Genomic DNA, 23,433 nt, shown 5'->3' with positions numbered 1-23,433 from the left:
AACCCTTTCTCATTTGCCCTGAACACATCATGAGGCTAAAAGCAAAATGAACAACAACAAAACTAAGTAAATATTGGCTAGATGCTGCTGCTCACCTGGGCTCTGACCCTGAGCCCGGCTCTCTCCTAGACAGGCGTTGGTACGTGGGGCGTTAGAGATGCCCCCAAACTGAGAGGTTCTCCCTGCAGGGGAGGGATAATTAAAGAAAGAAAAGAGTCTTCTCAATGTAGTCCAATGCTCCTAAATGCCCGGTCCGCACACCATCGAAAATGCCATGAACCACCAATGGTAGCAGTGGCCATAGTGTGGGTGTCGCTGGCCTAAGGCAGTGGTTTCAGATTTGAGGGTGAATCAGAATCAGTGGAGAATCACACAAGTTGCTTTGGTTCCAGGTTCAGTGGTTCTGGGCTGGGGCTTGAGAATTTGAACTCCTCACAGGTGCTGCTGCTGCCCCAGGGACCACACCTGGAGGACCACCAGCCCACGGACAGCAGGGCAGCTGCGGAGAGGAAGGCTCATTCCTGGCGCTCCCCAATTTCTACCGGGGTTGTCGGGTGCGTGCGAGGACCAGGTGCTCGTAACTTCTAGGGAACTGTGAATTCCCAACATCACACCTCCTGTGACCCCCCCAGAGCCCCCGTTCCATGCAAGGCCCTCGATCACTAACTGTAGTATTCTTCCAGAAGTCTCCTCCAAGAGGGGCTCCACCCCACCAGCGGGGGCTTCTCGATGGGCTACTTTGTCTCATGGGCACTCCTGGAGGTTGGGGGTCAGGAAGTCCGGCTTACCACGTGGCCCAGGGACCCCTGAGGCTGCCCTCCTTCACACACCTCCTTTAGACCCTGCTGTCTCGCGCTACGGCTCCGCGCCGGCCCGATGGACCACTTCTGCCCGCCCTCCCTCCCCCATGTTCAGACATCTAACAGCTCCCTTGATCCCACGTAGGTGACGACTCCCCACCCTTGTCCCTCCCCACCCTTCTCTCCTCCCTCCCTGGACCGCCTGGACCCCAGCAAGGGACCGTGTCAGCCTGGACCCCGCTCCTGGCTCCTTTCCAGTAACGGTTAGGTTCAGGCAGCGAAGAACAAATATTTTTTCAAAGCAACCCTCACTGCAAGTCATTTCTCTGCACCTGGTGCTTCTCAGAAGCTCGCAGCATCGAGGGGATCAGAGAAGACACGTGTCCAGGGGGACAGAAATGTTCTACTGGAGGCACTTCCCAGAGACCCTGGGGTCTGGACTCGACTGCGCATCCCAACGGGACGACAACCGCTGGCTGAGACCTCACCTTCACCGGGTGTGTCGGAACCCACGCAGTGAGCACAGGTGACCTCCTGTGCGTGTCCCAGCCCCTCAGGCCTCACTTCTCCAGCTGCAGTTCGGAGGAAATCCCACCTGCCTGCAGGGCTGCTGTGGGTGTGGGGTTACATCATGTATGTCAAGCCCCGCAGGGGGGCAGCCAGGCTCAGGATGGTTCTCCAGAAAGGGCGGCAGCTGCCAGCACTACTGCCACCGTTACCACTGATGGAACAATCACTCCAGAGGGGGCTGTTTCAACACCTGCTCCCGGCCACAGACTGAATGCCAGGGGACGGACGCGTGTGCGTGTGTGTGTGTGACTGTCTACATGCACACGCACTCGTTCAAGGCCCCGAGGCCCTGGGGCGTAGAGTAAGGGTTGTGATGATGTCTTCCAGGTTGCTGTTGAAGAGTCTGGATGTCTGCAGTGAGAGGGGGCTGGGAAACCTGAGGCCCATCACAGAACCAAGAAGCTCCGCGCACCCAGGAATTCCTCCTTGCCCCCAAGAATAGGATATGGTTTGGCAATTACCAGAGCCGAGGCCACGGCCCCTAGGCGGGGAGAGGAGCAAGAGGACACTGACGGCGCGGGAGAAAGGACAGAGCCAGGCCCGCAGCGGATGACACATGCCCAAGGGCAGGCAGACGGAGCTCAAAGCCCAGGACCCCACTCGCCACGCGCTCACACACGACTTTACTGCCACACGGCTCCCTTTCCTCTTCGGGACAGGGGCACGATACGGTGCACTGAGCTGTCCGTTAAATAAAGTTCTAATAACAAGAAAAAACCAACACTAATTAGACACTTACTCTGTGCTCCAGCCTCTCTATGCGTTATTTCACTTGATTCAAAACCATCCATGACAAAAACTAGCAATTCTTGCATTCCACAGAGAGGTTAAGTGACCCACTCAAGGTCACACAGCTTAAAAAAGATGGAGCTGGGATCCGAACCCATGCAGTCTGGCGCCAAGGTACACACTCTTAGCTGTGCATAGCACAGCACAGTGCTGGAAACAGATGCTGTTCACATAAATGGGGGGGTAGAAGGTGGGGCTGGGGGGTTGCTTCCCAAAGGCCTCTGTCGGGATGGGGAGGAGGGAATAACTACAGACTTGATGCATCGAAACCCAAGCTCACCGCACAAGGCTCCGGTTCCCTGCCCCACGTTTCAACAGCTGCTCTTTCAGGGTGACGGAACGCGAATGTCTGAAGAGCTTCGAGTTTTAATTACCAAAGTCCTGATGAAAATCTGAATCAACAGCTGCTCCCGGCAAGGCGGCCCTCAGAGATGCCCCAAGAGGGACAGAGGGAGGGGACGGGAGGACACAGCCCAGACAGGATGCAGATGACTGCAGCTGTCTGGGGACAGCCCCGGTACCTGCAGCTGTGAGCTGCGGGGTGGGCGACACGGCGGGGATCAGACGAGACTGAGAGGAAGGCTCTGGGGTGCACCTGTCGTTGCCGCACAGAAGGTATGTCTGGCACACGCCCCCTGAGAGTGACAGTGTGGAGGGGCGGCAGAGGGGCTGGGGGGACACCCTGCATGGTGTTTCTGGTGGGTGGGATGAGGATGTGTATAGAGCGGCCCAAGGGTGAGAGCAGGACAGGAAGCAGGTGTCAGGGAGATCGCCTCCAGCCAACTAAGAGCAGTAACTCCTGTGTTGCAGGAACCGGAGCCTCGACCATCCCTGCAGCTTCTCTTCTCCAAGGAGAGACAGCCCCCGAGCACCGTCACGCAGCACAGAACACACAGATTCCTCCCCCCAGGACTGCCCTCATCGGCCCTATGCTCCGTTCTTCTCAAATCTGACACCCTTCCTACAGTGACGTAGGCTAATTCCGAGCTGGAAATGCTCGACTAACCAAAGGGCCGGGAGAACAAAACAGCCCATCCATCGGGCACGACGCTCGGACGGCGTTACTGCTGGTGGGCGTCGAAGCTGCTGTGTTTCCCGAAGGAAGTGTCACTTTAAACATCCTTCGAGGGGAAACGGTAATCCGCTCCCAGGAACACACTTTACGACTTGCAGGCAAAGACACAATAAAGTGTTATTTACACGAATGCAAGGGAATTCAGAAGTGTTCAAAACCAGAGACTGGTTCAAAAGGGTGTGGCGCCTTCGCGCAGCTGAAGGACACGCCGTTATCAGTAAGAGCTCCAACGAGCCCAAAGTGGGGGACAGTTTTACGGCGAAACGTTAGGTGATAAAGCAGGACGTGAAATAGACTGTCACAGACACAGTTATTCCGATTGTGCTAACAATATACGCACACATAAACATAAATATTAAAAAGACTGGAAGGAAGTGCTCCAACTATAACATCAATCGTTTCTGTTCTTAGGAATGAGTTTTGTTTCTTCTGTGTGTGTGTTCATTTGTTTCTCACATTTTCTACAGAAAATATGCATTATATCTAAACTTTAAAAAAAAATGTTTAATTAAAAAAAAAAAAAATGAAGCCCTGGCCAGTGTGGCTCAGTTGGTTGAGCGTGGTCCCTACACCGAAAGGTCGCTGGTTGGATTCTGGGTCAGGGCACATGCCTGGGTTGTGGGTTTGATCCCCAGCAGGGGGGTGCAGGAGGCTGCCGATTGATGTGTTGCTCTCACATTAATGTTTCTCTCTCTCCCTTTCTCTTCCTCCCTCCCTCCCTCCCTCCCTCCTTCCCTCTCTCCCTTCCTTTTGCTCTAAAAAAAATCAATCTGAAAAATCTTTGAAAAATTAAAAACGAATAAAGGAGGATGGAGAGGTTAGGGTGGGAGACATGGTGCTTAGACTTGACGGGGCCCAAATCCCGGGTCTGGCAGAACTTTCCCAAACTCCTCTCACAGAACCAAGATGAGGAGGGCATGTTTTCCCCTTAAATCAGTTCTGCACGGTAACATTTGGTCGGAGGTTTGCAGGAACACACGTGCGCTCAGCCCTAGCAGGCATTTGTCAAAGAAGGTGCCTCCAGACCCCCCTCCCCAACGGCCGCTCAAGGATTAGCGGTTGCCATGGCAACACCTTAGCAAACAGTTTGTTAAGTACTTGAAATTTCTCCTCCACTGCTGATTAGTAAATGGGCACTGGAATGGCCATGAAACTCATCCCCGCCAGTTCTGTGTCCCCACGTCAGTGCCTGCGCTGGCTGCGGAGGGTCCCCGAACAGGGAGCCTGGCTCTGGGCTGCCGCTCTCAGCAAGCTGGGTGCCCACTCCAGAAAGCAGGCACCCAGGTGAAGTGTGAGCATCAACCCCCCAAACATGTTTCTGACAAATTGGAAGAAAGGCTTGCGCGGTGCCTGCTGATGGGAGGAAGGTGGGCGCTGCCTCTGGAACCCCTCGCCCGCTGACTCCAGCCTGTAGCATCACCGCGGTGGGAGACCACACAACCGCCCTCCCCGGCCCCTCCTGGGCTACCCTGCTCAGCCGAGGAGGCCCGATCATGGCCACTGCAGCTGAACGTTCCAGAAGACGCAGCCCTCCTGCCGTCTGATGAAGCCTCCCGGGAGCTGGGAGCCTGCACACACCGAGGATCGGCTCCCCCTAGAGGAACCAGCCACGTGTCCCTGGGCACTCGGCCCCATATCATTGGTCCACCAAGACTCCCCTGGGGGCCGCAGCAACATGATGGACACCAATGAAGTCCTTGTCCTAATTGCCGCGATTCCTCTACCCTCACAGTTCCTAGACTCGCCCTCCCTACGAGGAACGAAGTTTACACCACAGCTACAGAATTTACCGTCTAGAAAGTAGCATGGCAACTGCCAGATGAATGAGCTGAAACGATGCTAATGGCTGTGCCTGGTATCGTGAGCACAGAAGCTCTGCTTTAAATGTCCTCACCTTTCTGCTGTCGGGGCCGGTCCCCCGCCCCCTTAGCCACCATTGCCACTGACCACCCCAGTAATGCATTCAACAGCCCCAACCACAGTGAGGGTAAGAGTCAGACATGGAAAAGGGCAGGACAGTGGACTGAACTGTGTCCCCCAGAAATTGATATGTCACAACTCAAACCCTTAATGGGACTCTATTTGGAGAAAGGGCTCTTAGAAAGTAACTAAGGTTAAATGAGGTCATAAGTATGGGGCCTTGATCCAATAGGATTAGTGTCTATATATAAAAAAAAAAAAAAAGGCAGGAAAGAGTATTCAGTTGCCAGCCCCCTCCCCACCCGCAAGCCATGTGAGGACACAATGAGAAGGTGGCCATCTGCAAATCAGAAAGAGAGCCCCCAGCAGAAACCAAGCCTGCCCAACCTTGATCTGGGATTTCCAGCCTCCAGCACTAGGACGGGGAAATGTCTGTCGTGTAAGCCCCCGTCTGGGGTTCCACACGGCGCCCGAGCAGACAAAGACATGCAGATTCTGAGAGCGGAGAGTCACTGCTTCCTACACGTCGAGGGACAGCAAGGTGCCTCGGAAGGGAGCAGACCCTGCAGAGAGCGCGGGATGCTGCTCTGCCAGGTGGAGAGCCTCTCAGAGGAGGGGTAGAGCCGGCCTGCACAGGCTCCTGGGGGGCCGGGGGGGCACTGCTACGTGCCCCTGAGATGCAGCTGCCTGCCCTGGGGGGGATGAGCTGGGAGGACACAGCATCGACAGTCAACAGATGTTTGTGGAAGGACCCACATGTCGAACTTCTCGCGGGAAACTGGGTGTGCACACAGAAGCCTCGTGGCTGCCTAGCAGGGGACATGGCACGAGGGAGCCACGGCCTTGGAGGACATGGAGCGAAGGTCTCTCCTGCGGTTTCCATTACAGCACTAACAGCTGTCTGTCCACGCTTTTCCTGACTGCATTCATCCCAGTCACGTGCAGCTTGGGAACGCCGGTCTGAGGACAGCAGAATTCTGATCCCGTGACTGGGACACACGGGCCCGGTTTGGGTACAAGTCCTACCAAGTCCACGCTCAGAGAACGAGAAACCTGGGGCAGACAAGCAAATACCGGCGGTGGCCCTGGGGCTCTGGGGAGGCAGGGCCCACTTCCTGGTGCCGAAGATGAAGGCTGGAACCCAGCCCCAGGCCGGGGGCAGCTCCGACAGAGCAGCTAGCACCCCAGGGGAGCACATGCCCGGCCTGAACCAGGAGCCCCGGGCCTGGCTGCAGCTACCGCAGCAAGGGAAGACCGTGGGCCTTCAGAAGGTGGCCAGTCCACGTCTGGGACAGAGATCAGAACGGAGATGGGACAGAGGAGCTCGACGACTAAGGATGGGATGGTAGCTGGAGGTCTGGCTGAGAAGAGACGTAGAGGGTGAAAAGGGAGAGAACCTGTGTGTCCCACCCTGGGCAACCTGGTCAGTGGCACCCTGCTGACTCGGTGACCAACTTGTCCCAGTCTGCCAGGACATTCCTGGTGTTCGCCATGGAAGTCCTGCACGTGGCAAACCAGGACAGCTGGCCACCCCCTGCCCACCCACTCTCCAGCTGGGCCCTCACTGTGCTCTTTGAGAAGGACGCCTGTGTCTGCCCTAGACACCTAGCTTATCTCTGAAATGACTGTCTGCATTGCTCCCAGTCCAGGGTCTACCGACGCTTGGAGGTGACTGCAGTTCACCCCCAAGGAGCAAAGCATAGTGGGGTACAATACGCAGACAGAGTGCCCACTAACAACTGTCCTCATCTCTGCCCTCGCTCTGTCTGCCCTGTCTCACCTCTCCCAACCTCTCCTCCAATGGGACCTAAGAGCGACCCTGCCAAACCCCACGCTGAGAAGGCCTTCCCTCTGGGGACCCCACCTGAGCCCCATTGCCCTTAGGATGGAATCTCAGCTTTGGCCTGGCTCTCAGGCCTTTCCAGACCAGCCTCCTCCATCCTCTGGCCTCCTTCCTGTCTCCCACATACGTCCCTGGATGAACCGTCCTATTCCCCAGCCCAGCCGAGCTGACGCATCCCTCTGAGCCTTTGCACAGACTGTCATCCTAGAATGTCCCCTGCTCCCCAAGATCTTTATCCTGCTGCCTACCAACCCATTTTATTTGCCTCGCTCCAAAAAAACCTTATTTTGCCCTGGCCGGTTTGGCTCAGCGGTTAGAGCATCCGCCTGCGGTCCTGAGAGACCCGGGTTCGGTTCCCGCTAAGGGCATGTACCTCAGTTGCAGTTTGTCCCCGGCCCTGGTTGGTCGTGCGGGTGGCAGCCACTCGATGTGTCCCTTTCACATCGATGCTTCTCTCTCTCTCTCTCTCTTCCTCTCTCTCCTTCCCACTCTATCTGTGCAAAAAATGTCCTCGGGTGAGGATTAAAAAAATAAAAAATAAATAAAAAATAAAATAAAAAAACCTTATTTTTTCCCCTCCCTGTACCCTGTGGGTTGAACCAACTGACCGCGTTGGCCTCCCCCACAGCCCAAGCCCTCACTGCACTGAACTGTGATTTTTTAAAATGTTCAGATGTGCTTCCCACCACTCTTCCACGAACTCCTTGCTCACAGGAAAGGAGTCTTATTTAACCACGTTTCTCCGCCCATGAGCGTGGCTCTGGCCACAACACAGGCATACAGTAGATGTGCGTTGGTGGACTGATTGATTGATTAAACTTAGCTCCCGTAAACCCTTCTGCATGAGACTGCGTTTTCCTCCACGTTCTCAGCCATTGCAACTGACAGACAAGACGCCTCTTTAAATTTCCAAACGCTTCTCTCAAAGCGTTCAGTTTTGTCAACCAGCTCGGCCCGCCGATGAGATGAGCCTCACAGTGTTTCTGTCGGAGCACCTGCTTTTGGTCGATTTCATTTAAAACGCAACTCAGTGGCTTCAAGTCAGGAAAACAATGCAGCTGTGTCCTCAGCCTGTCCTCGAACATCTATCACCAGGCAGCTGAGGAGAAGTGACGGTCCCCCCGCCCCCGACCAACAAGACGATTTTTCTCCTCCACTGTACGAGTCCAGTGAGCCGTGCAGGCACGGTGAATTCCCTATCAGCTCAACCTCCTACACAATTTCTCAGAAACTACGATTCTATCTGAAAATAAGTGCAACAGTCTGGAACTCATTTTTCCCCAGTGCTTAACTTTCAGCTTCCTATAAATACCAGACAGCCTTCCGGGCAATGACACACCTCTGCGTTCGCGAACAAGCACCGCTTGTACCTCTGCCTGAGCGGTGCCAGGAGGTGCCGAGAGTTCACCCGCTTGTTCTGGCACTGCCAACAGGGTCTCAGGCGTTTGCCGGGCCTGAACGTGTGTCCGATACCAGTAGCAGAAATGGCTCAAATTAAAGTGTGTGTAGCTGGGGGTGGAGAACATGGAGAATTCAACTCCTCTAACAAAGGAATATAGCTCCCAATGGACAAAGACAAAAATGTAAGTGTATCAGTTACCTACGGCCGTGTAACAAATTACCCCGACACTGAGCAGTTTAAAGTAATACACATTTCTTGCCCTGGCTGGGTAGCTCCGTCGGTTAGAGCAATGCCCCGAGCCACAAAGGTTGCAGGCTTGATCTCCAATCAGGGCACATGCAGGAAGCAACCGGTGACTGCATGAAGAAGTGGAGCAACAAATCAATGTCTCTCTCTCTCCTCCCTCCCTTTCTCTCGCACTCCCTTCCCCTGTCCCTCTCCCTCCCTCAAATCAGCACATTTTTAAAAATAAATAAATAATACACATTTCTCACAGTTCAGAGGATCAGGGACCCAGGCACGGCTTAGCTGGGTCCTCTGTCTCAGCATCTCATCGGGCAACAATCAAGACGTTGGCCCGGGCTGTGGTCTCATCCGAAGGCTGACCAGGGAAGCAGCAGGTGCAAAGGTCGTGAGGCGGGAGTGTAAGTCTGCGCGGCTGTAGGGCCAGAAGTCAAAGAGACGGAGACCGAGCAGTAGGAATGCGGTAAGCCAGCTGGAGGGGCAGGTTGCGTGAAGCCTGTAGGTGTGCGTAAGAACTGGCTTTGATGAGGGAGGAGACGGGGGGCTACTGGAAGGCTTGGGACAGAGGAGTGACTTAAAATGCTTCCAGCTTCACAGGCCTCCTCTGACTAGTGGATGGGACAGACTGTAGGAGGGTGGCAAGGACAGAAAGACAGAGCTAACTAGGGGGCTGCTGCTCTAACCCAGAGGAGAGCTGATGACAACTTAACCCAGGTGGTGGCAGCAGAGAGGATTCGGGATTTGTTCCGAAGGTACAGTCAAGGATTCGCTGAGGTGTTAACTGTAGAGGGTGATAGAAAAGAAATCAGCGACAGCTACAAGGTTGTGACCCGAGTAACTTGAAGAATGGAGTCGAAGATTGGGGAGAAAGTGCGCTTAGAAGTGAAAGTCAGGAGCTCAGTATTGGATGCGACAGAAAACAGAGACCACTGGACTTGGGGGGCAGAGCCCCCGAGAGTGAGTCTCAGCTCAGTCTGGGTGATGGAGCACGGTTCCCATGGCACACTGGCCTCGGCGGCCTTACTTGACCTGCAAATGGCCAACCCCTCGGAAGTCACACACACCTGCAAAGGTGGACAGCCAGCTTTCCCTATCACCTATGCATATCGTGTACCTGTAGAAAAGCGTAATGTCGTACCGTGTAGGTAAGTGATGCAAGTCTTCCAAGAGGACAGGTTACTTAACGTCATCCTTGACTGTGCATTTTGGTGTCCCAGGCACTATCTGTGGTTATCCACACAGATGCACAGGGTCTCTAAGGGCTGCGAGGCTGTGGTTCTCGGGTTCCCTGCAGTGGGCTACGGTCGCTTCTTCTCCCTGTGCCTGTGTTTCTCTACACTGAGCATCTCAGAAATGCGGGACAAGGCTGGGATTCTCTTTAGCTCTGCGGTTACCATGAGCAACTCGGGCTTCTTTCTGCCTGTGCACTTTCGGTGTTAGAAAACTCGTCACCCCATGAGGTAGCCCACTCATCGTGACCACAAGTTGTTAGAATAAATGTCCTCCCCTATTATTACCAGCCAAAATCTGACCCTACAGTTTCTACCCTTTGCTCCCACTTCACCTTCTGGAACCACCGGAGGAAATTTCTTCTCCCATTCAAATGACAAGCTTCTAGGGCAACTCTTAAATCTTCATTTGACGCCAACGATATTAGCACCGGCTAAAATCTGAATCGCACTTTATGAATCACACTTGATAAAACACAGTCCCATTCACAATAGCTAAAATTTAATTGCTAAATATTTTTCAGCTACCTGTCATAAAGGGACAACGAATGGGAACGCCCTGAGTAAAAGCGGTGATAATTTCTCTCTGTATTATTATTCCTTTTCCGCAGCTGAGGACATCAAGGCTGAAAGAGGTTAAGCAATTCAGAGAGTACATCTCAGGAAGTAATACTAAAAAATAGTTTTCGAGCCCAGCGGTGTGGCTCAGTGGATTGGGCGTGTCCCATGCACCAAGAGGTCGCTGGTTCGATTCCCAGTCAGGGCACATGCCCAGGTTGTGGGCCAAATCCCCGGTGCGGGATGTGCTAGAGGCAGCTGATCAATGTTTCTCTCTCATCGATGTTTCTCTCTCTCCCTCTCCCTTCCTCTCTATCTAAAAATCAATAAAAACTCTATTTATAATAATAGTAATAATAACTTTCCCAAAAAAGCATGACTCTCCTACAGATTTAAAATAAACGTGATGATTTATCTTACCCTATGATTAATCCATGAAGATTAAGAAGATATTATAACTGGTTCAACGTAAAACCCAAAGAACATAGATCGGCAATATTGAAATGGATTGTGTCAACGGAGGTAAAACTGTTTGGGGGTCGGTGGAACCTCTCCCGGGTAGGACAGAATGTGCATCATCCATCAGTTACCTATAACTCGCAGATTACAAAACAGGTTCCATCAAAGCAAACCCGAGCGCCCAGAGGGGTGTGCTCCGGAATCCAGAGTCTAGGCAGTCATGGTTTTCGGACGAAGCACCAACTCTCACAGAGCGAGGACCTGAACGTGGTTCCTCATGGCCCTCCCACTTCCTCACGCTGCCCGCTCAGAGAAGCTGTAAAGACTTCAACGGACTCCTTTGCAAGCCCCAACCCCAGAAGCGTCAGGCCTGCCCTTGCTGCAGCCCGGAGGGGAGGACCCGAGACAGGCTCCGGGGAGAACAGCAGGTCTGGCTGTGCGTTTCCCCATGTCAGTTACAGCCTTCGCTCCCGCCCTCCCGCCCTGGGTCTCCTTCCGAAACAGGTCCGATGGGGCGTCACCGCGTGGGGCAAAGGTGACGCCGTAATTAATAACAAGACAAGAACAAACTCTGTGCCTCGTGTGCTCAGGACTGTGAGCCTACGTTTGCCCCACCCACCCCACGTATTTCCAGCCTGAACCCCACCCCCCAGGCTCATCAGCGAGGGCTCCACTGTGCCAAAGAAAGGTGGGATCGGGGTCCTGCATGGTTTCGGTTTTACCGAAAGTCTACAGTGTTTCAATGGCCTCTTTGTTCTCTCTCTCTCAATAGTTCCTGTGTCTTAAAAAATCACAAATTTCATTCTTCATATTGCATTAGTAGTCTGGGAGAAAAAAAAAAAAGACAGAAAAGAAACCAATTAAAAAATAAAGTTCTTAGGCTTTTCTAATAACTTCACGGGTCTAACCTGCACTTACTGCCAGCAGTTTAAACAGAAGGTTCCTTGAGAGGAGAGCACTAAAGAAACCATTTAGTACTTGCTCTCCAGAGATGCTTTTATCAACTCACTTGCCCCCTTACCTGTCGCTGGTTTCCGTACAACCCATAGAAAGAAGTGCCAACCGGCTCTCATACGCTGCACGGGTCAGGCCTCCTATTAACTGAGTTTTCCCCAGATGGCAATGCTTAGAGCGCTCGGATGGTAAATGCTGAACTATCTCATCCGTTTCGATGGGATGTCAATGTCTCCTGTGGACGGGGAGCCCATCGCCAACTCGAATGTGACGCTGAAGAGAGAACGCTTTCATTCCAGGTCCCTCCTTCCCACTCCCTCCACTTCAGCCCCGGTTTCTACCACACCGGCTCCCCAGTGGGAAGAGCCGGAGACCCCAGCTTTCCATGTGGCCATGGGCAGAGCGTGCCTATTTCCCCTTCTCCCCTTCTCCTTGCGAGTCTGTCTTATTAACCTCCGTATCCAACATCCTCCTCAGTGCTGGTGCTGAGATCGCGCATGTTTGATCAGACGGAACAAAATCCTTTAGTTGAATTTTGCATTCACTCATCAAATATAAACTGGGCACCTGCTACACCCATGTTCTCAGCTAACAGGTGTGGCCACGGCAGGGATGCGGACAAGGTTCTGGCTTCCGAAAGGCTTCCGTGTTAACAAGAGGGAACGGTAATAAACAAATGGTACCATCAATAAAAATAACATTTCACATAGAAGTAAGGTCCCTGGAAACAAAAGGCCAGGTAAAGTGACAGAGGTAAAGAGGGCTGAAAGGGAGCGATTCACCTTGCCTTCACCCACCTATGCAACACTCAGGGCGTGTCTGTTGGGCCGTGAGATGCAAGTAAAGTATGTCCCCTCTCAACACCACTACCGGTCACTCTCTGACAGGTGATTTGTGAGAATATACTAGCATGTGGCGTCTACTATGAGTCAGCCACGGTGCCAGGTCTTCAAAAGAGAATTATCTAATTTACTCTTAAACGATCGTCTTCCCAGGAGATAGTATTTATTACGTTAGGTCTACCAGTGAGGAACCGAGGCTCAAAGTCATTGAAGTATCTCTGTCCACAAAATGATGGAGCCAGATTTGAATGCAGTTCCTCTGCCTCTAAAATGCACACTTTGCATACCATGCTGGGCCTGAGGCATCATGCCAGACACTATCCACTGCAGGGGTGGGGAACGTCCAGCCCACGGGCTGTTTAAGGCCCACAAGTTCAACACCAGCTCACATCACACACCTCACCAGATTAGCCTTACCAAATAGAGCCGGCTAATGTTTAAGTTAATCGTTCCGTATGGCCCGGGAATGATGTTATAAATATCCGAATGGCCCTTGGCAGAGAAAAGGCTCCCCACCCCTGCAGGGGATGTAAAATGGTCAGACAGAAGCCACTGACTTCGTCAAAGAGAACACAAGCTCCCTGGGGAAATGGGCTGTATTCACGTAGCCATGACCAAGGCAAAGAGGACCTGTGTTTGGAGAGAAATAGAAAGTGAGGGGCTGGAATGACCAGGAAAGCAATGTGAAGACGGGACAGATCTGGAAATCAGACGAAGCCAAAGTGGGAAGGAGGAATGTTCATGCACCCCGAGTACCCACAATGTGTGGGGCACACACGACAGGCAAACACACGTGTGGTGTCAGCCGCTGGCGAAAGGACGAACTCGGATCTCACTCCTAGAAACCAGGGGGCCAGAACCCGATGTGCATCCCCCAGGGAAGAGTCCAGAGGGCCACAGGGTGCTCAGAAAATAAAGACTCCACCCTCCGCGTGTACCTTCTGTTGAAGCTGGGTACATTGCACCACAAAAACAGATTTTCTGTTGATGGCTTCCACCTTGTTGGCTTCATTAAATTCCACAAGTGTTACCAGTATTTCCAGGTAAGCCTGGCCCTCCCCAAAATGAAAGTTTGAAAAAGGGCTTTAAATCCCACCCACTGGGAACAGCTTAACGTCACAGAGCCTCAGTTTCCTGTAAAATAAGACAATGAGTCAACCAATCCCCAGGTGTTGGGAGTGAAAGACATCTGCCCACAGAGGACTTCTCATGATGCCTGGCCCAGACCAGAGCTCCGTGAACATTAGCTCTGCTCTTTCTCCCTTCATGCTCCCTTTTTATTAAAGGCACCTGGTATCTGAACAGCCCTGCAGTCACTGTGCCTCTTCCCTGGACCCTTTGTAAGACGTGCATTCAGCAGGTCGTGAAGTCCTGCCCATGTCCCTACTCACAGTATCACTCACATCCAAGCCTTCCTCCCCTTCCCACAACTCCCGACCTTGTTCACCTGCGGTGGCTTCTCAGCCAGTCTCCAGGTGTCACGTCTGTACCTTCCTGCCCTTCTGAGCCCCAGATCAATCTTTCTAAACGCCCTTGAATGGTGTCGCTCCTTGAGAGACCAGAGAGAGAGAGAGGGGACTAAACTTCACAGGCTACTCTCATGTTCCCTGCCTGGCCATGAACTCTTTGAGGTTAGGGAAGGAACTGTGAGTTACACGGGAATATCCCCCAAGTAGAAAAGTATGCATGATGAAGGCGAGGCTGGCTATATGGCATCGGGCATGACATTCTCAAATAAGCTTGTCTTCCGCAGCCCCTGTGGTTGGAACGTAAAAAGGCACAGCCTAGGGAATGTCATGCCAGAGGCCACACAGTGCACTGAGAAGTCATCATTCCCACCCAAAATAGCAAAACACAGCTCTCTCCGATGAAGGAGGGCAGGCGCCAAGGACTGGGTCCGGGGGGAGGGACACGCAGGCCGCAGGAACGCGGGCTGTGGTTGAAGCCAACGTCGGGCCACCCGAGGGGAATCGCTGTCCTGAGAAGTCAACTGACAGACCCGATTCCAAAGGTTTCTTGGGACACTGCCGATGCCCAGCCCAAAGACATCCTGCGGACAGAAGTGAGGTGGCTTGTCCACACTGGCCGGCGAGGGACAAGATGGACAAGAGGAAGATGGGACATCGAGCAAGCAGGAGGAAAGACAGGTCATCTCTCCACCTCCCGCCCCCCAGTCACGGCTCCCAGAGAACATGGACACTGACGGCAGACGCCAAGGGCAGTGTTCCAGGTGGGGAATGGACTTAGGCTTAAGTGGCTTTGCCTCTGGAAGCCTCCCCTGACCAACGCCCTGCAGAAAAGAATAGGCCCCCTGCCCTCCACCCCCACCTCACTGGGCTTCACTTCCACTGTCTTCATTGTTTGTGTGCTTGTCCAGGTGTTTGCCTACAGCCTGCCTCTTCGCTCTACACTAAGGATGAAAAAGGCCCTTTCCTGTTCTTGCTCCTACCCTCAGAGGGGGCCTCACCACTAGCCATGGCTAATGACCTTGAACCAGGGGGCAACTCTTCCAAGTCTCACTTATTTCATCCCCAAAAATGGTATTCAAAGTACCATCCTCGTGAACTTGGCGAACATTCCGAGAGATACCACGCACAGCGTCTCGGAACTCGCCGGCACAGCAGCAGTGCTCGGCAAGCGCCTACGGCTACTCTCCGAGCGTGGGCAGGCGTCCAGAAATGCTCGTTGAGTGAAGGGAGACAGGTTCACATCGACTGCGTATTCAACTCCGCAACAGGCCTCGGCACCCACAGTTGACTACTTCTCTCTTCCATTCTTCAGGAGAAGGGCTCGTGACTTACTGGCATTTGGAGTTTTTCTATGGCTTCGATTTCAAATGTCCATTTATTCAGGCCAAAACCCAGACACAACTTGGGGGGAAGAGGGCTTTCGACAGGGTTCCATGGCTCGTCCAGCACTCTCAGCCGGCAGAGGCCCACGCGGCCAAGGTTAGGAAAACGTCACAGTGTGAAAGGTCCCCAGCAGTCCCAGCCACCCAGCGATGCCAGCCCAGAGCAGTAGGATCAAAGCTCTTCAGCTGCTAGAACCACCCCAACCGCTCTAGAGCCAGCCCTTTCGGGGACCGGCCGGTGACTGGGTGTGCAGAGCCTGCGGGTTTGAAGCTTCTGCCTACGGCCCGGAGCTGGCAGCACGGGGAAGCCTGGCTGATGCGAAAGGCTGCCCCCTGGAGACCCAGCAGCTTACTCTCCTTCTGCAGGGCACCAGCTTCTGCACCGCGGCAGCCCCTCCTGGGCCGCCCCTACTGCCCAGTGGCTTCAGATCTCCGGAATGACGCAAAGGAGGCCGGCGAGCTTGGAAGCGCAACCTCCACCCGCCCGGAATCTCCCACGTTCCTTGCTGCTGAGTTCCTTCCGTTTCCTTCCTCCTGCACAGAGGATCTGAAGCCACCAGCCGATCTCTCGACACTTAGTTCAACACGCTAAACCTCCTGGAAGTCACTGAAGCCCCCTCTGCTCCAGGAGAGTCGGGTCATGAATTAAACCTCATTCATTAGGGTCAACTCATGGATGAAGACAGGGAGGACCTGCGTTCTGTCTTCCTCCAAGGACACCTCCAGACCCCTGTGCCCACTATTCCCCCACTGAGTCGTGAAGATTGTTCTACAAAAGCCAAAGTGGGAGGGCTGAGGGGGTGCCAGTTGGGAGTCTTGGAGCGGGAGGACCCCAAGGAGCTTTGGTGGAACCTCTCCCTCCCCAAGCAGACTGGGAAGCGAGTGCTGATTCCTCACGGGGACACATGCAAGAACTTGCAGCTGCTCTTACGAGTCCACAGAGCTCTGCAAACCCTCCTCCCTCCCAGTGCAGGGTGGCGTTCCTGCAGGAGAAGCCAGCCACACCCCAGCCCTGCGCTGGCTTCCTTCAGACTTGGAATAGGATCCACATTCCTGGAAACGGCGTCCAAGGTACCCTCCTGCTCCTCCGCCCCTCTCTGCAGCCACCTTCCTGCCTGCCATGTCCCTACTGGTCACATTCCTGCCTGCCATCCCCCCACTGGTCACCTTCCTGCCTGCCATCCCCTCTCTCTGGTCACATTCCTACCTGCCATCCCCCCCACTGGTCACATTCCCGCCTGCCATCCCCCCCACTGGTCACATTCCTACCTGCCATCCCCCCTCACTGGTCACCTTCCTGCCTGCCATCCCCCCTCTCTGGTCACATTCCCGCCTGCCATCCCCCCCACTGGTCACATTCCCGCCTGCCATGTCCCTACTGGTCACATTCCTGCCTGCCATCCCCCTCTCTGGTCACCTTCCTGCCTGCCATCCCCCTCTCTGGTCACCTTCCTGCCTGCCATGTCCCTACTGGTCACATTCCTGCCTGCCATCCCCCTCTCTGGTCACCTTCCTGCCTGCCATCCCCCTCTCTGGTCACATTCCTGCCTGCCATCCCCCTCTCTGGTCACATTCCTGCCTGCCATCCCCCTCTCTGGTCACATTCCTGCCTGCCATCCCCCCCACTGGTCACATTCCTGCCTGCCATCCCCCCCACTGGTCACATTCCTGCCTGCCATCCCCCCCACTGGTCACCTTCCTGCCTGCCATCCCCCTCTCTGGTCACCTTCCTGCCTGCCATCCCCCTCTCTGGTCACATTCCTGCCTGCCATCCCCCTACTGGTCACATTCCTGCCTGCCATCCCCCCCACTGGTCACCTTCCTGCCTGCCATCCCCCTACTGGTCACATTCCTGCCTGCCATCCCCCCTCTCTGGTCACATTCCTGCCTGCCATCCCCCCCACTGGTCACATTCCTGCCTGCCATCCCCCCCACTGGTCACCTTCCTGCCTGCCATCCCCCTCTCTGGTCACCTTCCTGCCTGCCATCCCCCCTCTCTGGTCACATTCCTGCCTGCCATCCCCCTACTGGTCACATTCCTGCCTGCCATCCCCCCCACTGGTCACCTTCCTGCCTGCCATCCCCCTACTGGTCACATTCCTGCCTGCCATCCCCCCTCTCTGGTCACATTCCTGCCTGCCATCCCCCTCTCTGGTCACATTCCTGCCTGCCATCCCCCCCACTGGTCACATTCCTGCCTGCCATGCCCCCCACTGGTCACCTTCCTGCCTGCCATCCCCCTACTGGTCACATTCCTGCCTGCCATCCCCCCTCTCTGGTCACATTCCTGCCTGCCATCCCCCCCACTGGTCACCTTCCTGCCTGCCATCCCCCTACTGGTCACATTCCTGCCTGCCATCCCGCTCTCTGGTCACATTCCTGTCTGCCATCCCCCCTCTCTGGTCACATTCCTGCCTGCCATGCCCCCCACTGGTCACATTCCCGCCTGCCATCCCCCCCACTGGTCACATTCCTGCCTGCCATCCCCCCCACTGGTCACATTCCCGCCTGCCATCCCCCCCACTGGTCACATTCCTGCCTGCCATGCCCCTCACTGGTCTTCACTCGGTTCCCTGAACAGGCCCAGCGCTCTCCCACCTCAGGGCCTTTGCACCGTCTGCGCCCTCCGCCTGCACAGCTCCCTGCGTTCACAGGGCAGCACCTGCTCTGGCCACGTCTCCGTCCACCCAGCCTCTCCTTATGGAAGCCTTTCCCAGCCACCAACAACGCCCGCCGCACTCTGCTGTTTTCCACCTTAAGCACTTACTTATTTCTAAACATGGTATTTACTAGAATTTGCAATTATGTGTGTCTTTGATGTCTCATTGTATCTCTCCTCTGGCACGTAAGCTCCATGAAGGCGGAGAAGAGGCTCCTGTTAGTCACTGTTTATTGTAGTCCCGGCGCCTGGCGCACGGCCGGAGCTCAGTCACGGAATGATGACCACGCCACCATTTGACAGGTGAAATGAGTCTTCACCAGCCAGACAGTGTGGAACAGCAGCTCTCAACCCGTGGGTCGCGACCCTTTGGGGGTCGAACGACCCTTTCACAGGGGTCGCCTATGACATAACAGTAGCAAAATTAAAGTTATGAAGTAGCACAAAAATAATTTTATGGTTGGGGGTTACCCCAACATGAGGAACTGTACTAAAGGGTCATGGCATTGGGAAGGTTGAGAACCACTGCTGTAGAAGGAGCTATGCCGGCGTATCATGTCACATATGTAATATATTCTATATGGTGCTTAGATTATACATAAATATATTATCAACATTTCTAGTTTGATAATACATATTATCATAACAATAACATTATAAATGTATTGTTAGACGTATTTATATATTATACTATATTATACATCCTATATTATCATCACCATTTTGCCGATAACGAAACTGGAGCACAGAGAGGTTAAATCTGTCCAAGGTCACACAGCTGTTTGACTTTTGTCACCACGAACCACACCGGTGGATAGCTTATGTCAGATCTGGGACTACACATGAGTGTCCTGTGCCCCCCAGGGTGGACCACAAGGTTGTGGGGGGCAAGTGAAAAGGTCTGTCTTCTGCTCCCGCATGTCTGAGGCCAGCTGGTGCCCACCACGGACATGGCAGGCCGCGCCCCCTCCCAAGCTGTTTCGTACCCTGCAGGAAGCTGCGATGAAGGAGGATTTACGCGTGTCTGCCTCTCCCGGGACTAATCTGCCGTGAAGCCCATGCAAAGCTCCATCCGTCACCTCCAATGGGACACGAGAGAGACGCAGCCCCAGCAGGCGCGCCCTGTGTCCCGCGCCCAACAGCGCAGGGCACCCAGGGCGGGGTCCTCTGAGGGAGGGCCTGGCCCCTGGTGCCCACCAGCCCCTACACCCTGTGGCGCTCCCAGGACTCTGTGGCCCATAGAGAGGCCAGCGAGCCTCTCTGTCCATCGGGTTATTTTTTCTTTTAATTGAGATGAAATGCACTTACCATAAAATGAACCATTCCAAAACGTACAATTCAGCCCTGGCCAGTTTGGCTCAGCGGTGAGAGCGTCGGCCTGCGGTCCAGAGAGACCCGGGTTCGGTTCCCGCTAAGGACATGTACCTCGGTTGCAGTTTGTTCCCAGCCCTGGTTGGCTGGCTGTGCGGGTGGCAGCCACTCGATGTGTCCCTTTCACGTCGATATTTCTCTCTCTCTCTCTCCCCCCCACTCTATCTGAACAAAAAATAGAAAAATGTGCTCGGGTGAGGATGAAAAAATAAAATAAAATAAATAAAAAATAAATAAAAATGTACAGTTCACAATGTTGTGCCACAACCACCTCTATCTAGTTCCAAAACATTTCATTATCCCAAAGAAGACCTCCCTACCCATTAGCAGTCACTGACCACTCCCCACCCCCACCCCACCCCCGCCGCCACTAATCTGCTCTCTGTCTGTGGATTTGCCTGCTCTGGACAGTTCACCTGGAATCACGTAATATGTGACCGCTGTGTCTGGCTCCTCTCACGTAGCGTAATGTTCTAGGGGTCCGTGTGCACGGTGAGCACAGATCAGTATGTCCCCGGGGGCTCTGACCACTGCCACTTAGAGACATCACAGCCTCGGGTGAGGGGCACCCACAGAGAATGCGGAGCGGACAACCGGCCTTCTCAGACTGCGCAGACCCCAGACCAATGCAGAGGTGGGGGACGGAGTCACAGGCACCTGGAAACTCTCCTGGGCAGGAGCCCTGTGGCTGAAACACACCCCCTCCCAGAGCGCCCCTAGGGAGCACCTGAGCAGGCGGCAGGGCCAGACCAGCGGGGGCACCAGAACCCAGCTCTGCCGGCCCTGGAGGCCCAGCGCTCACAAGGAGAAAGGAAAACATTCATATGTATATGTCATTATGCTTTTGCTGAAAAAAAAATTTAAAAACCAGCAATCCCCAAACCTAAGCCTCCCTGAGAGTTCACACTGTGCTGTATTTCAGCCGCAGGGACGACAGACTGTGCTCTGACCCCTCTCTGGCATCAGCAGAGCAGGTCACACACATGACACGGGATCAGAATGACATCAGTCCTCGGACGGGGCCCTGAGCTCCACTGAAAATGCAGCCAGTGGATTCTCCGGCGGAAGCTCAATCCCAGTGCTGAACACCCCTCGCCCTCGGGCGGAGCCTCAGCATCGCCATGGTTCGTCTGTGCACGTCCTGTGCCCTCTTCCTGTCCTTCTCCTCCCAACATCACAGCCTCTGCCGCCCGCCGCACACACAGCTGCACAGACAACTGCACAGACAGCCTCTGCCCTCCGCCACACAGACAGCCTCTGCCCTCTGCCACACACACAGCCACACACACAGCCGCACAGACAACTGCACAGCCTCTGCCCTCCGCCACACAGACAGCCTCTGCCCTCCGCCACACAGACAGCCGCACACACAGCCTCTGCCCTCCGCCACACACACAGCCTCTGCCCTCCGCCACACAGACAGCCGCACACACAGCCTCTGCCCTCCGCCACACAGACAGCCGCACACACAGCCTCTGCCCTCCGCCACACAGACAGCCGCACACACAGCCGCACACACAGCAGGGTTCTCAAGCTGCGCACTGCTGACACTGAGCGGGTGACCCTGACCTGTGCATTGTAGGACGTGCAGGAGCATCCTGGCCTCCATCCTCTAGAAGCCAGCAGCCCCACCCACCCCACCCTCCACCCCGCATCATGACAGACAACTATGTCTCCACACTTTGCTTTAAAGTCAGGCGAAAGGGAGAAACTATAAAGAGGTTCCTGACAGGGTTGCCTGAAAAGTTTAGGTCTGAGATCTTGCGCCATGCTTCCGAAATCAGGCTATCAATTATCCAGGCGACAGTTATCCACATTATCCCTGCCCTGGGGTCCACCCAATTCACCACTCCCAAGTTGCTGTCACCACGGGGGAGAAGAAGGAATTTAGAATCAAGAATGCAGACTCACTCACAGGAAGGCTGAATTATTTATTTTGTTGTGTTTAGGATGGAGAGACTTGAGCATGTTAAAATGCATCCTCCAGCCCTACCCCCTTCCAGGGCAGCACAGTCCCTACAGGAAGGTGGGATGGAAGTCCCCCCCCCCGCCTCTCTGGGTGGCAGGACCCCCCTAACCTCCTTGGGGCAGGGAAAATTCTAGTATTACCTCTGTCCCTCCAAGGGCCTACCTGAATCTCCTTCAGGCAAACAGACTAATAGAGATGTCTTTTCCAAGGGACCAGACCACACACGGCATCACAGTATTTGAGCTACAGAAGAACAAATAACACACACACAGACAGGGAAAGCCCGCTCTCGTGTTTAGAAAGAACACACCAATCTAAACGTGTTGCCCAATGTGTCATCCACTCCAGCTCCACTTCCTCTCCCCCTGACAACCGAACTTCCTGCGAGACTGGTGAGGACTCTCGCATCATCTCACCTTCCACCCCCTCTCCAACCCAGCACATTCCCTCTGCCCCCGAGCTCCACCGAAACCCTCCTCACCAAGGTCACCGACAAGTCATTGAATCTACTGACCACCCTCATTCTTTCCTGGGAGGTAAGATCCCTGAGGGCAGAAAATTATATCTGCTTTGTTTGCTTTTGTATCGCGAGTCCTAGTACAGTGTCTGGCCCATCGTAGGTGCTCAGTATACATCTGTTGAATGAATGAATGAATGAACCTCACTTGATTTCTGGAGGGCTTTTCCAATGCTGACCACACCCACACTCCTGAAAAGCATCCTTCCCTTGGTTTCTAGAAAGCTGTATACCAATGGATTTCCTCCCTCTTCTCCAGAGACCCCATCTCTGCCTTCTTTAGGGTGTCGACTTTCTTAGCCTGTCCACCAGATGCTCCTCAGAACCTTGTCCAGGGCTGCATTCTCACTCAGTAATACTCTCTTCCTAGACCTTCTAATGCATTCCCCGGGCCTCAGTTACCACCGGGAGAGAGCGCTATGCTTGGCTGCTCTCCATCCATTCCTCATTTGCCTCTGAGAACGTCTGGATCAGCGCCCCAGCCCACCTGGCTCAGGTGTGGGTACTCAGGGTTGCCAATGAAAACATCACATGCCCCGGCCAGACTGAATGGTTCAGGGATGGTTATGTGACCCAGCACAAGCCAGTGCAAGTCTGACCTAGGCTTTGAGTGGCTGGTGATGGGCAGTGCTCTTTCCCACTGGTCTCGGAGTTGCGAGGATGTGTCCATCTCACCCCCCAAGTGGACATCCGGCCTAGGAAGGAGTTCCGCCAGTTCATAAAGAAGCAAAGTGAAAAGATGAGAGAGATACCAGGAGCTGATGACCTCATGTGAGACCCTTGATCCAGCTCTGCCTGAAGGACCCAGCCCCAGGATTTTCAGTTAAGTGACCCAACCAATGTCCTTCCTGCGTAGCCGGTTGTGTTTGGAGTCTGTCGTGTGTAACCCGCAGCCCCAGCAAGGATGTGATGTCACTCCTGCTTCCACACTGTTTCGCGAGCATCAGACCCATATGTCCAATTGTCCAGGGACATTTTTATGACCTCTGTCACCTGGGTATGCTGCTGGAAACACACTCCCTGAATCACCTGAAATCTGAGCCAAGAGCCCTCGCCATGTGCATGACAGCCCTTGCTGTCCTCCACCCACCCATTGGACCCACTGTCCAACAATAACCCATCACAACACCGACTTCCTGTCCATTCGGGTCCCACCACATTCCTGAAAACACACACTTGCAAAGCTTCAATGGGAAGCTCATCTCCAAGGCGTCTACCATCGGCTCCTTCCCTCCCATACCTGCGTGCCACCCCCCACTGAGAGGTAGGGCCATTCCTCCCCTCCCCTTACGTCTGTTCTCGCCTCGATGATTGATTTTTCCAATAGAATGCAGTGACAGTATTGCTTTAAACTTCTGAGGCTCGGTTACAATACGCCTCAC

General features: G+C 54.2%; 1 protein-coding gene across 2 annotated transcripts in view; it reads right to left on the bottom strand.

Moving 5' to 3' along the window:
* PTPRT (protein tyrosine phosphatase receptor type T) overlaps positions 1-23,433 on the bottom strand; it is a 967,960-nt gene that overhangs the window by 721,979 nt on the left and 222,548 nt on the right. The window lies entirely within an intron of this gene.

Source organism: Molossus molossus, unplaced genomic scaffold (genome assembly GCF_014108415.1).
Source record: "Molossus molossus isolate mMolMol1 unplaced genomic scaffold, mMolMol1.p scaffold_m16_p_6, whole genome shotgun sequence".
Taxonomy (NCBI): Eukaryota; Metazoa; Chordata; class Mammalia; order Chiroptera; family Molossidae; genus Molossus; species Molossus molossus.
This window is presented reverse-complemented; position numbering and strand designations above follow the sequence as displayed.